General features: G+C 43.2%; 1 protein-coding gene across 3 annotated transcripts in view; it reads left to right on the forward strand.

Annotated features, from left to right (window-relative positions):
• larp7 (La ribonucleoprotein 7, transcriptional regulator) overlaps nucleotides 1-10,501 on the forward strand; it is a 53,257-nt gene that overhangs the window by 6,117 nt on the left and 36,639 nt on the right. The window contains exons 1-4 of one of the 3 annotated variants that reach the window (XM_048236540.1): nucleotides 1,926-1,967; nucleotides 3,709-3,815; nucleotides 6,133-6,292; nucleotides 6,761-6,839. The exons of 1 other annotated variant lie outside the window; for it this stretch is intronic. The gene's annotated coding sequence lies outside the window, so the exon portion shown is untranslated. Of the gene's footprint in view, nucleotides 1-1,925; nucleotides 1,968-3,708; nucleotides 3,816-6,132; nucleotides 6,293-6,760; nucleotides 6,840-10,501 lie in introns of those variants that run through there. One more of the 3 variants, XM_048236547.1, reaches the window with a different exon arrangement.

The raw sequence follows: 10,501 nt of genomic DNA on the forward strand, positions 1-10,501 counted from the left end.
GTAGGCTATATCATAATATATTGTCATATATAAGATGTAGCCTATCGATTCTTTAATTAGCCTACAGAAAAGTAACAGCAAAATGCTTTATCATGAATGACCCCAGAGGCCGCCAAACGAATCCATGATCATTGTTTGTGCTTTTTAGCAATGTCATGTTATCAGATGGCCCTTGTATTGCCAAAGTAGGCTAATTGTTACAAAATGTAGCCTACAGTAGCCTATCATGATATAAGCAATTATACAGGTAGGCCTATACAAGGGCAAGTACAAGTACGGGCAGTGTAAAGAACAGTCTTCAGTGTCTGTGTGTCAGATTTCAAAATATTGAGTTTGAGTTCTTAGTGTCTCAGCACAGGCAACAAACTTACAGACATACAATTAATCAGGGCACATACAAAATGGACTGCACAGAAACTTCAGGTATGGTAGCCTATATACAACATAAGAAAACTGTGTTGAATTAATTAAAAAAAACGGCGTCGTGTTAACGGCCCCTTAGCGTGTGTGTGGCTTTGAGAGAGAGGGGTGGGTCTGTGTGTGTGTGTGGGGGGGTTCTCAACAGGCAAGGACATATTGGGCAGCAATAATACAGCTGTCTGTGTCTTCTCCCAATAGGTAGGCAGTATTTTATTCGGGTTTGGTCATAGAAATCAGGGATTTTTTCTTTAGTATAAGTATAAGTATACTCGTTTGATTGTAAGGGGAAATTTGGTCTCTGCATTTGTCCCAATCCGTGAATTAGTGAAACACACACAGTTCATTTCTGGGAAGTATTTATTGTGAATTGATTAAAATTTTAGGCATTCTGTTAAAAAGTGTAATTCAGTTTCGACAACATCATCTCTGCACTGCTGGCATAGATGCTGGTCTTTTGGAAGCCAGGTCTTTTTGTCTCTTCCTGTTTCTGGCTAAGCGGTGTTTACTGAGTCTGCATTTTGTTAATGTGCTTCTCAAATTTGTTTCTTTTATTTTTGTAGGTAATTGTGCAAGTGTGTATTTCCTGTTTAAGGTCAAATAGCATTGCATTTTGATTTGGGATTGTGTTTTAGATTGCCAATATTCATCATAAATGTCTTTTAGGTTTTGAGGGGTTTGGTTAATCCAAACCTTTTGTGTGGATGTGGCCTGGTTTTGGGCCTTTAAAGTGTCTTTGCTCAACTCATGGTGTTTCATCATCGTTTGGTGTTTTAATCAGAAGAGGGTATTGGCATAGTTCTGCCCTGCATGCGTTATTAATTGTGTGCCGGTGGACTTTTAGAATGGCTTTACAAAGTAAAGCTTTACAAAGTCTCTCTCTCTCTCTCTCTCTCTCTCTCTCTCTCTCATTTATGCTTTACCCCCCCCCTTTTCTGTTTGTTATTGTCATGCTTTATCTCTTTTTACCACTATCTCTCTCCTTCGCTCTCATTTGTACTTTACCCCACTATCCGTGCCTCTAGCTCTTCCTCCCTCTCTCGCTCTACATCCCTCTTTTTCTCTCCCTCCCTCTCTCGCTTTACACACCTCTCTTTCTCCCTCCCTCCCTCCCTCCCTTTTACACCTCTCTTTTCCTCCTCCCTCCCTCTCTCTCGCTTTACCCACTCTTTCTCTTTCTCTCCTCCCCTCCTCCCTCCCTCCCTCCCTCCCTCTCGGCTTTACACACCCCTATCTTTCTCTCCTCCTCCCTCCCCTCCTCTCTGTTACACACCTATCTTTCTCTCCCTCCCTCCCTCCCTCCCTCCCTTTACACACCTCTCTTTCTCTCCCTCCCTTCCTCTCTCGCTTTACCCACCTCTCTTTCTCTCCCTCCCTCCCTCTCTCACTCTTTCCCCCTCTTTCCCTCCCTTTCTCTCCCCCTGTTAGGAGGGAGTTGCTGGACCTGAAGGAACAGTATGTGCAGCTTCAGAAGTATGACCACGAATGACATCAAACCCAACGGCCATTGAGTGTGGGGCCCCCGCCCGCCCCGCACGACCAGAACAACGGTACTTTGCGGCCCAAATCACATCTGACATTGTCGGTTCAACACTACTCAGAGTAAACCTCTTTTACTATAAGGTTCATCACTTATTAACAGAGTTAATCTCTTATCTCTTATCTAAACCTACTCAGAATAGACTTTTTTCACTGCAGCAGTTTTGACATGAAATAGTAGAGCAAGCACAAATACATTAATGAAGTGAGAGAAAGTGGAATAGAACATTATGTCCAATATTCCAATATGTGGTTTAATGTTCTGCATTTCTCAGTAGTGGGTCACTTTGACACTAAAAGTATGATTCTATGAAATGACTATGATATCTGTACTGTTCCTGTGTATCTGTGTGTAACTGTATTTAGAGATAAGCAGGAATATTATGACTTTGCAGTGTTTCACTGTTCTGCATGGCTGCGATACTTAAACCCTAACCCTTAAACTCTAACTATTGTCTAGTTAGAGCAGCTGATGGATCTTTAGGTGAAGTCATGCTGTCTCACCCTTAATGCGCATCATTGTAAATAAACTCTGTTCCTGATTTTTCATACTATTGATCTGACTGGGTCTCTATTCATCTGTGATATCAAAATTACCATCAGAAGTCTCAGTTCAATTTAACCTTAATTAATGTCATTAATAACACCTGGACCTGCCATTCGCCTTATTCACCCGGAGGCCAGAACGAGGCTACAGGGTGCACTTGCCATTACACCTCAGTCCAGCAGATGGTGGTGGTAATGCACTCCGTTTGCTAACTGCTAAAAACTCACTGAAGAAGAAGAACAGGCCAGTGAACCCATAGATATATATATAATAAAGTCTAGATGTCTTGTCCGCGCTGCTGGCCAATAGAGGTCGACGTCCGCACCTGCCTTTTTTTTGGCAGTTTGCAAACGGAGTGCATTACCACCACCATCTGCTGGACTGAGGTGTAATGGCAAGTGTACCCCTGTAGCCTCGTAATGGCCGCCGGGTGAATAAGGAGAATACATATCATGTCAAAAATAGCTGTTGTGAAAAATGTCCATTATCCTGCAGATGACTCATCTGGGCTTATCATTGACCAGACAGACACAAGTTCAAGAGCACTGATGTTTTTCATTGATCAATGTGCTTTTCCCAAGGAAAGGGAAATCAAGTCAGAGACTTTCTAATGAGGAGACACAGCACTCAAAAAATCCTCCATAGAAATGCATGGGGTTAGTTTGTAACGGCAATATGGCAGTTGTCTAAGCACATCACACCCCTTCCACGGCAAAACGTCGACATGTGAATACATTGAGCCAGTCATGTTGTGTAGGGTTGCCACATTTGATTTGTGAAAATCCGGGACATTCATTTCTTTTTTTTTTACTAGGCTACCCTCTCCAATCTGTTGCCTACCCGCACGCACTCACTCTCTTGGACATGCTTGTTGCGCTCGGCCGGTAGTTGTTAGGTGATGCTGATGGTTAAGGTAAACTTTCGTTTCGCAGGTCTGCATTACAACCAATCAAATACGCGCATGCGTAGGTTTTATTGAAAGTGAAACTAGGTGAATACTTAAAAAATAGAAGTGCCTTTGCACCAAAAAACGGGACATTTTTTTCTGATTGAATCATTCATTGATTGTTTTTTTTTGTTGAAAACTCATTGAAACACATTTTCTTGTTTGCTGTTTGTTTCTTTAGGCGCACAATCATATTAGATTTATTTATTTATTGATTGATTGATTCCTGTTTGCTCTTTTGTTTGTTTGTTTGGGGCAGGTGACGAGGGGAGTAAGAAGGAGACTCCTAAAGGCCCTCAGTTTGAGAGCGGGCTGATTGTCAAGATCACACACTCACAGCCTCTGCCCGGGAAGAAGTGTGTGAAGGTACTGCAATATTGTGTGTGTGTGTGTGTGTGTGTGTGTGTGTGAGTCTCTGCCTGGGAAGAAGTGTGTGATGGTACTGCAGGACCTGTGCTCAGTCTAGAGATTGGTTGGTGGGTTGTTTTGATGCTGATTTCATAGTTGTAGTTTTACAGTTCATCGTGTATTCTGAAATTCCCGTACTCTAATTGTTATGTACGCCATTGTTGTTTGTGTCCACGTGCCGCCTCAAGCCCTCCCGGACACAGCGTGTGACGTCATTCACTCTACAGTCGCTAGGCTCCAAACTCAGCACAGTGATGCCTTCTTTGCGATCTCTGGTGACTTCAACCACATTACACTGGATTCCACCCTCACAAACTTTTACCAGTTTGTTGACTGCCCAACTAGGAAAAACAGGACAATAGATCTCATGTATGCAAACGTGAGGGATGCTTACAGTGCCACCCCCCTTCCCCCACTGGGGAAGTCGGACCATAACCTCATTCATCTGCAGCCAATGTACAAGCCAAAAGTTCAGAGGCTACCAGTTGCCAGGCGCACCTTCAGGAAGTGGACACCGGAAGCGGATGAGGTTTTGAGAGACTGCTTTGAGTCCACTGACTGGAGTGTGCTACTGAATAGAGGAGGTCACACATTGCACTACTGACTATCTGAACTTCTGTATGGACATTGTTGTTCCCACAAGGACTGTACGCTGCTATCCAAATAACAAGCCTTGGATAACCAGTAATGTCAAGACGCTTCTCAATAGGAAAAAGAGGGCGTTTAAGGAGGGGGACATGGCAGGGCTGAGGCAGTACAGGGGAACTCAAGATTAAGCTGAAAGAGGCTAAGGAGGACTACAGAAGGAAGATGGAACAGAAGCTGCAAGATAACAACATGAAGGAGGTGTGGGACTGTATGAAATCTATCACTGGCCTTAAGAAGAGCAGCAGCTCTGTTGGGGGTGACCTGGACAGGGCGAACCAGCTGAACCACTTTTACAACAGGTTCGATTGCCCATCCACCAGCCCCCACCCCACCTCATTACCAGTGCAACACTCACCCCCACCTTCACTGGATATTGCACCCCTCCCCCACATGGCTACCACGAACAAAGAGGTGAAAACGACCTCAGTCAACAGCCATCAGACACACAGACCTCAGATGCTGCCCCCTCCCTCCTTCCCCCCTCCATCATCACTGCTGATCAGGCATCGCACCTCTCCCCACATGGTGACCACGAGCAGTGCGACAACATTGGCTTCAGCCAATGGCCATCAGTCTCTAGCCACACGACAACCCTCACAGAAGCACCCCTCTTCCTCCTCACCCTCCACTCGCCTCATCCCCCCCATCATTTCAGCGGACCAAGTAAGTTATCTTTTAAAAAAACTCCATCCTCGTAAGGCAGCCGGGCCTGACAGACTGTGACCAAGGCTGCTCAAGGCCTGTGCTGCTGAACTGGGGGAGCCACTGAAGCACATCTTCAACTGGAGTCTACGTCTCGGACAAGTTCCAACACTGTGGAAGACATCATGTCTCACCCCGTTCCCAAGAAACCAGAAACCACACCCTTCAGGCCTGTGGCTTAACATCACATGTTCAGGCATTGTATGCTCAGATGCATGCATAGACCCATTACAGTTCTTCTGCCATCACTTATCTTTACCTACTCCCCTATTTGTCTATATTATTTATGCTGGTCTCTAGACCTTACTCTTGCACTCTTGCACTGTTGGACTACTTTTTGCACCTTCACCATGACACTCACTCACTCTCTTGAGCACCTTGCCAGGCACACATAACTAAGGACTATGGCTGGACTACTGTTTGTACATTGGACTTTCTTAATTTAACTTATATAGTGTATTTAGTTTTTTGCTGGACTACTGTTTGCACCTTCACCATGACACTCACTCCCTTTAGCACATCACCAGTCCTGGCCCTATCACTACAAGCGTCTTATGCTTGACCACCCTCAAGCACATTGGACTTTCTTAATTTAACTTATATAGTGTATTTAGTTTTTAGTTTTGTTAGTTTTCTTATCTGTCTTTCTTCTACTGTCTTTATTGTACAGTGGAGTTTAGTTATATGTTTATACTTACACTTATGTTTACCATTTCTGTTGTAAGTGCATGTTGTGTGTTATGTCTGTATGCTACCGAGACCCTTGAATTTCCCCTTGAGGATCAATAAAGTATCTATCTATCTATCTATCTATCTATCTATCTATCTATCTATCTATCTATCTAATCTTGATCCTTTGTGATCATGGCGCCCTGTCTGAGATCTCTAAATGTGTGTGTGTTTGTGATGGTGTGTGTGTGATCAGGACGCCCTGTCTGAGATCTCGGCGGTGGTGTACGTGGACATCCTGGAGGGGGAGGCGGAGGGGCACGTGCGCTTTAAGACGGCCGAGGACGCGCACGCCGTCATGGCAGCACAAGCACAGCTCCACAAGAAACACCACTGGAGACTGGAGATCCTTTCAGGTCATTCTTACACACACACACACACACACACACACACACATATAAACACACATCCTCTCAGGTCAGTCTTACACACACACACACACACACACACACACACACACACACATACATATAAACACACATCCTCTCAGGTCAGTCTCACACACACACACACACACACACACACACACACACACACACACACACACACATACATATAAACACACATCCTCTCAGGTCAGTCTTACAAACACACACACACACAGACACACACACACACACACACAGACACACATACACATACACATACATATAAACACACATCCTCTCAGGTCAGTCTTACACACACACACACACACACACACACACACACACACACACATATAAACACACATCCTCTCAGGTCAGTCTTACACACACAAACATACACACACACACACATATACTGTAAACACACATCCTCTCAGGTCAGTCTTTGATTTGCAGGCAGCACCTGAGAAGCTCCGGTGTAACTTCTTCAGACCCCAAGGAGCAGTCATTTCCCTGACTGAAAACATAGTTCAAAGTATGTATATGCTTACAAAATTTCACATTGTTATTTGTACATGTTGTAACTTTACAAATCACAGCATGTAAATAGGAAAATGTTGGGAGTTCTTTTGTCACTATTGGGAGGTGTAGGCTATTTGAAGGCGGCCACTTCGAGGCACTGTGCTAAACTAGGCTAGCCGTGGGTGCGTCAGACCAAGTAACTACACGCACAGAGATGAGAAGGGTATGTATCGACTTATCGAACTCTGCAGGTATACAGTCAATAAGCTAAAGTCCCAAAAAGTCGACGTGTTCCTTTAAATAGGCCAGTCAATTAGCCTAGGGTTGGGTTAAACCAATATGGGGGGGGGTCTGTACCATTAACCCCACACAGTTAAAATCAAAAGACACATATGTACACAAGACATAAACACATACACAGCAATAAACCTGGAACTCAGTGCAGTGGGTGTATGTTTGGTTGCAGTCTATGCAGGTGTGGCACAAGGCAGGCTTTTGAGAGAGAGAGGAGTAGTTCGCACACTGAAATAAAAGACTTAAACAAAGTCTACAGAAAGGAGTTTTTCATTTAATTTTGGGAGCAAGAGCTCATCTGAGTGCAACAATACTCCCCTGCAACAAGGCAGGCTTTTAAACGTTTATCGTAGGAGAGTGGATATGGGAAAAGAAGAGGGCTCCCTTTTCACACATACTTTTTCCATACTCAAATGGAATGACAAAAACAATCTTAGCCACATTATGAAGGTGGCTGGGAAGTTGATTGGCTGTCCACAGTTGTCCTTGCTGACCATTTATGAGAAGCAGGTCATCCAGAAGGCAATTTCTATACTGGACTGTAAAAATCATCCCCTTCACTGTTAATTTGAAGCTCTTCCCTCAGGCCGGAGACTAAGAGTCCCATTTTATAAGTCCAATAGGACAAAAAACTATTTTATTCCTAGTGCAGTACGCCTGCTAAATTTGCACAATTTTGTTTTATTGCACAGAAACGATTCTGATGAGCATCTGTCAGGAACGTAGATTGATAAGACAGTTTCTTACTTTCTTATTTTCTTTCTTAACCTTCTTAACTTATATCAACCTGTGTCTTTTACCCCATCCTGTGTCTTTTACCCCATCTTGTGTCTTTTACCCCATCCTGTGTCTTTTACCCCATCTTGTGTCTTTTACCCCATCTTGTGTCTTTAACCCCATCTTGTGTTATATTATCTGTGTCTTTTACCCCATCTTGTGTCTTTTACCCCATCCTGTGTCTTTTACCCCATCTTGTGTCTTTTACCCCATCTTGTGTCTTTTACCCCATCCTGTGTCTTTTACCCCATCTTGTGTCTTTTACCCCATCTTGTGTCTTTTACCCCATCTTGTGTCTTTGTGTATCTTGTGTTATTTATGTTTACCTGACTGCGAGACAAGTTTCCCTTTGGGACTATGAAGTTAACTGAACTGAACTGAACTGAACTGAACTGAATTTCCTAAGTTCTCGGTAGATTTTTCTGACCACATTCTTGACATTGCGGCCACTTCTAGTTTGGGATAACTCTGTGAAAACAAACGTATGGACAACTGAAGTGAATTAAAAAATGACACTTTCTATTGGTCCATTTAGTCAGGGTCATTTTTCTATGAGCCAGCTGGCAGTTTGTACAGGCACTCACTCAATCCAGCTGTTGCCAACTTTAGGTTTTGTTTTCACTGAGCGGAGCATATAGAGTGTGCTTTATGTCGAAAGGAAATGTTATTACCGCAATGTTGAGAATTTGACCTCAAAGAAAGACAAAAAAAAACAGGGGCCTTAATTTAAATTATGGAAAAAGTCTAAAGTCTACTTAAAGCTATTTTTTTATTGAAGCAAAATCTATTTGATTCTGATCATCCTAAGCATGAACATCAGTTGAACGCTCCCACATGCCACACCATAGGTTTAGTTATTGCATGAAAAATGTCACTCATTGACTGAGAGCCCTATTTAAGCAATGGGGAAATAAGTGTAAATAAGTCAATCCTCAAAAAATCTGAAACAGGAAGGTAGTTTTTAAAGAAATTGAAAAAGACCGCTCTGGGCGCCCACAAAATTGCGAGCTAATTCAAAGGTCACCTAAACAACTTCCTAAAGATATGAAATTTGGTTTTACACCTCTTATAGAAGCATACTACAGGGGCTGACAAAAATGAAGGGAATTATGAAAAGAAATTCAAGATGGCTGCCTATATCCACTAACTGTCTCAAGGACACAAACACTCAAGCACCTCAGGCAGACCTCAATAAACCATAAACCATGCACACATCCCCTGCAACTTCTTAAGACATAGCATAACATTGCAATAGATTACATCTTCCCTTCTCTACCTACTCTTACCACTTCTCCTCCTACGATACCACGACCATGGCAGCCTTGACATCAAGGAGGTGGTCACCCCCAGCCCCCACCCCCACACCCCTCAATACCAGTGCAACACTCACCTCCACCATCACAGGCTATCGTACCCCCACCATCACTGGATATTGCAGATGGCGATCATGAACAATGAGGTGACAACGACTTCAGTCAACAGCCATCAGACACACAGATCCCAGATGCATCACATGTGATGAAATGCTCAGACCCCAGATACGCCATGCACTAGACCCGTTACAGTTTGCATACCAGGAGAAAGTGGGCGTGGACGATGCCATCACTTATCTTCTACACAGGACACATTCTCACCTAGACAAGGGGAAAAGTGCTGTGAGAATCATGTTCTTTGATTTCTTAAGTGCTTTTAACACCATCCAACCCCTCAGACTGGGAGACAAGCTCTTGCAGATGGGTGTGGACGCTCACCTGTGGGGTATACTACGAAGCACGTTAGACATATATCTAGGCTATGTAGACATATCTAGGCTATGTAGACATATCGAGGCTTCATAAAGCCTTGACTCAGGGGTATACGTTAAGTGATACTAAGATAGCAGTTATGTGATATATTTGTCAAACTAGGCTTTCAGCTCAGATCTGTGCGCGTTCTCGGTGTTGGGATGATGTTGGCCAATTGTGAAACGTGGAGACGCACAAGACCGCCTCTATTTAAAAACAATGACTTCCGCATTCATGAGCGATAGCTTAATCTACACTGCGGTTATTTTTTGTGTCTAACCTATAACATCAAAAAAATCAATTGCCATCAGTTGTTGTATGGTATGCAGGTCCATAGTGCGATATTTGCACGCACAGCACTATTAAAGCGCATTCGAGATCCAAAATGTAAGTAGAGGCGGAGGCCGCATAGTCTGTCTGCCTCTCCACCCTCTCCATGTTTGGCCACACACTATATATATATATATATATATATATATCTATAGTTTTTTTATATTACCTTGCCTACTCTCTGATATGTCCATATTTATTTTATGCTGGTCTCTAGACTTTATTCTTGCACTGTTGCACTGTTGGACTTACTCATTTGCACCATCACCATGACACTCACTCACACAGAGCACCTTACCTTACAATGCACAGAGAATCATAGGCTCAGTCCCTGCCTCAGTCATTGCAAGCACCCATTAATCACCCATGGATACTGTTTTTTAGACTTGATTTAGATTCAGTGTTATTTAGTATAATTTGTATTTTGGTATATTCTTTATCTTCTACTGTCCTTGTTGCTTAGTTGTGTTTTTTATATTATATACTTTTA

Source organism: Alosa alosa, chromosome 24, assembly GCF_017589495.1.
Source record: "Alosa alosa isolate M-15738 ecotype Scorff River chromosome 24, AALO_Geno_1.1, whole genome shotgun sequence".
Taxonomy (NCBI): domain Eukaryota; kingdom Metazoa; phylum Chordata; class Actinopteri; order Clupeiformes; family Clupeidae; genus Alosa; species Alosa alosa.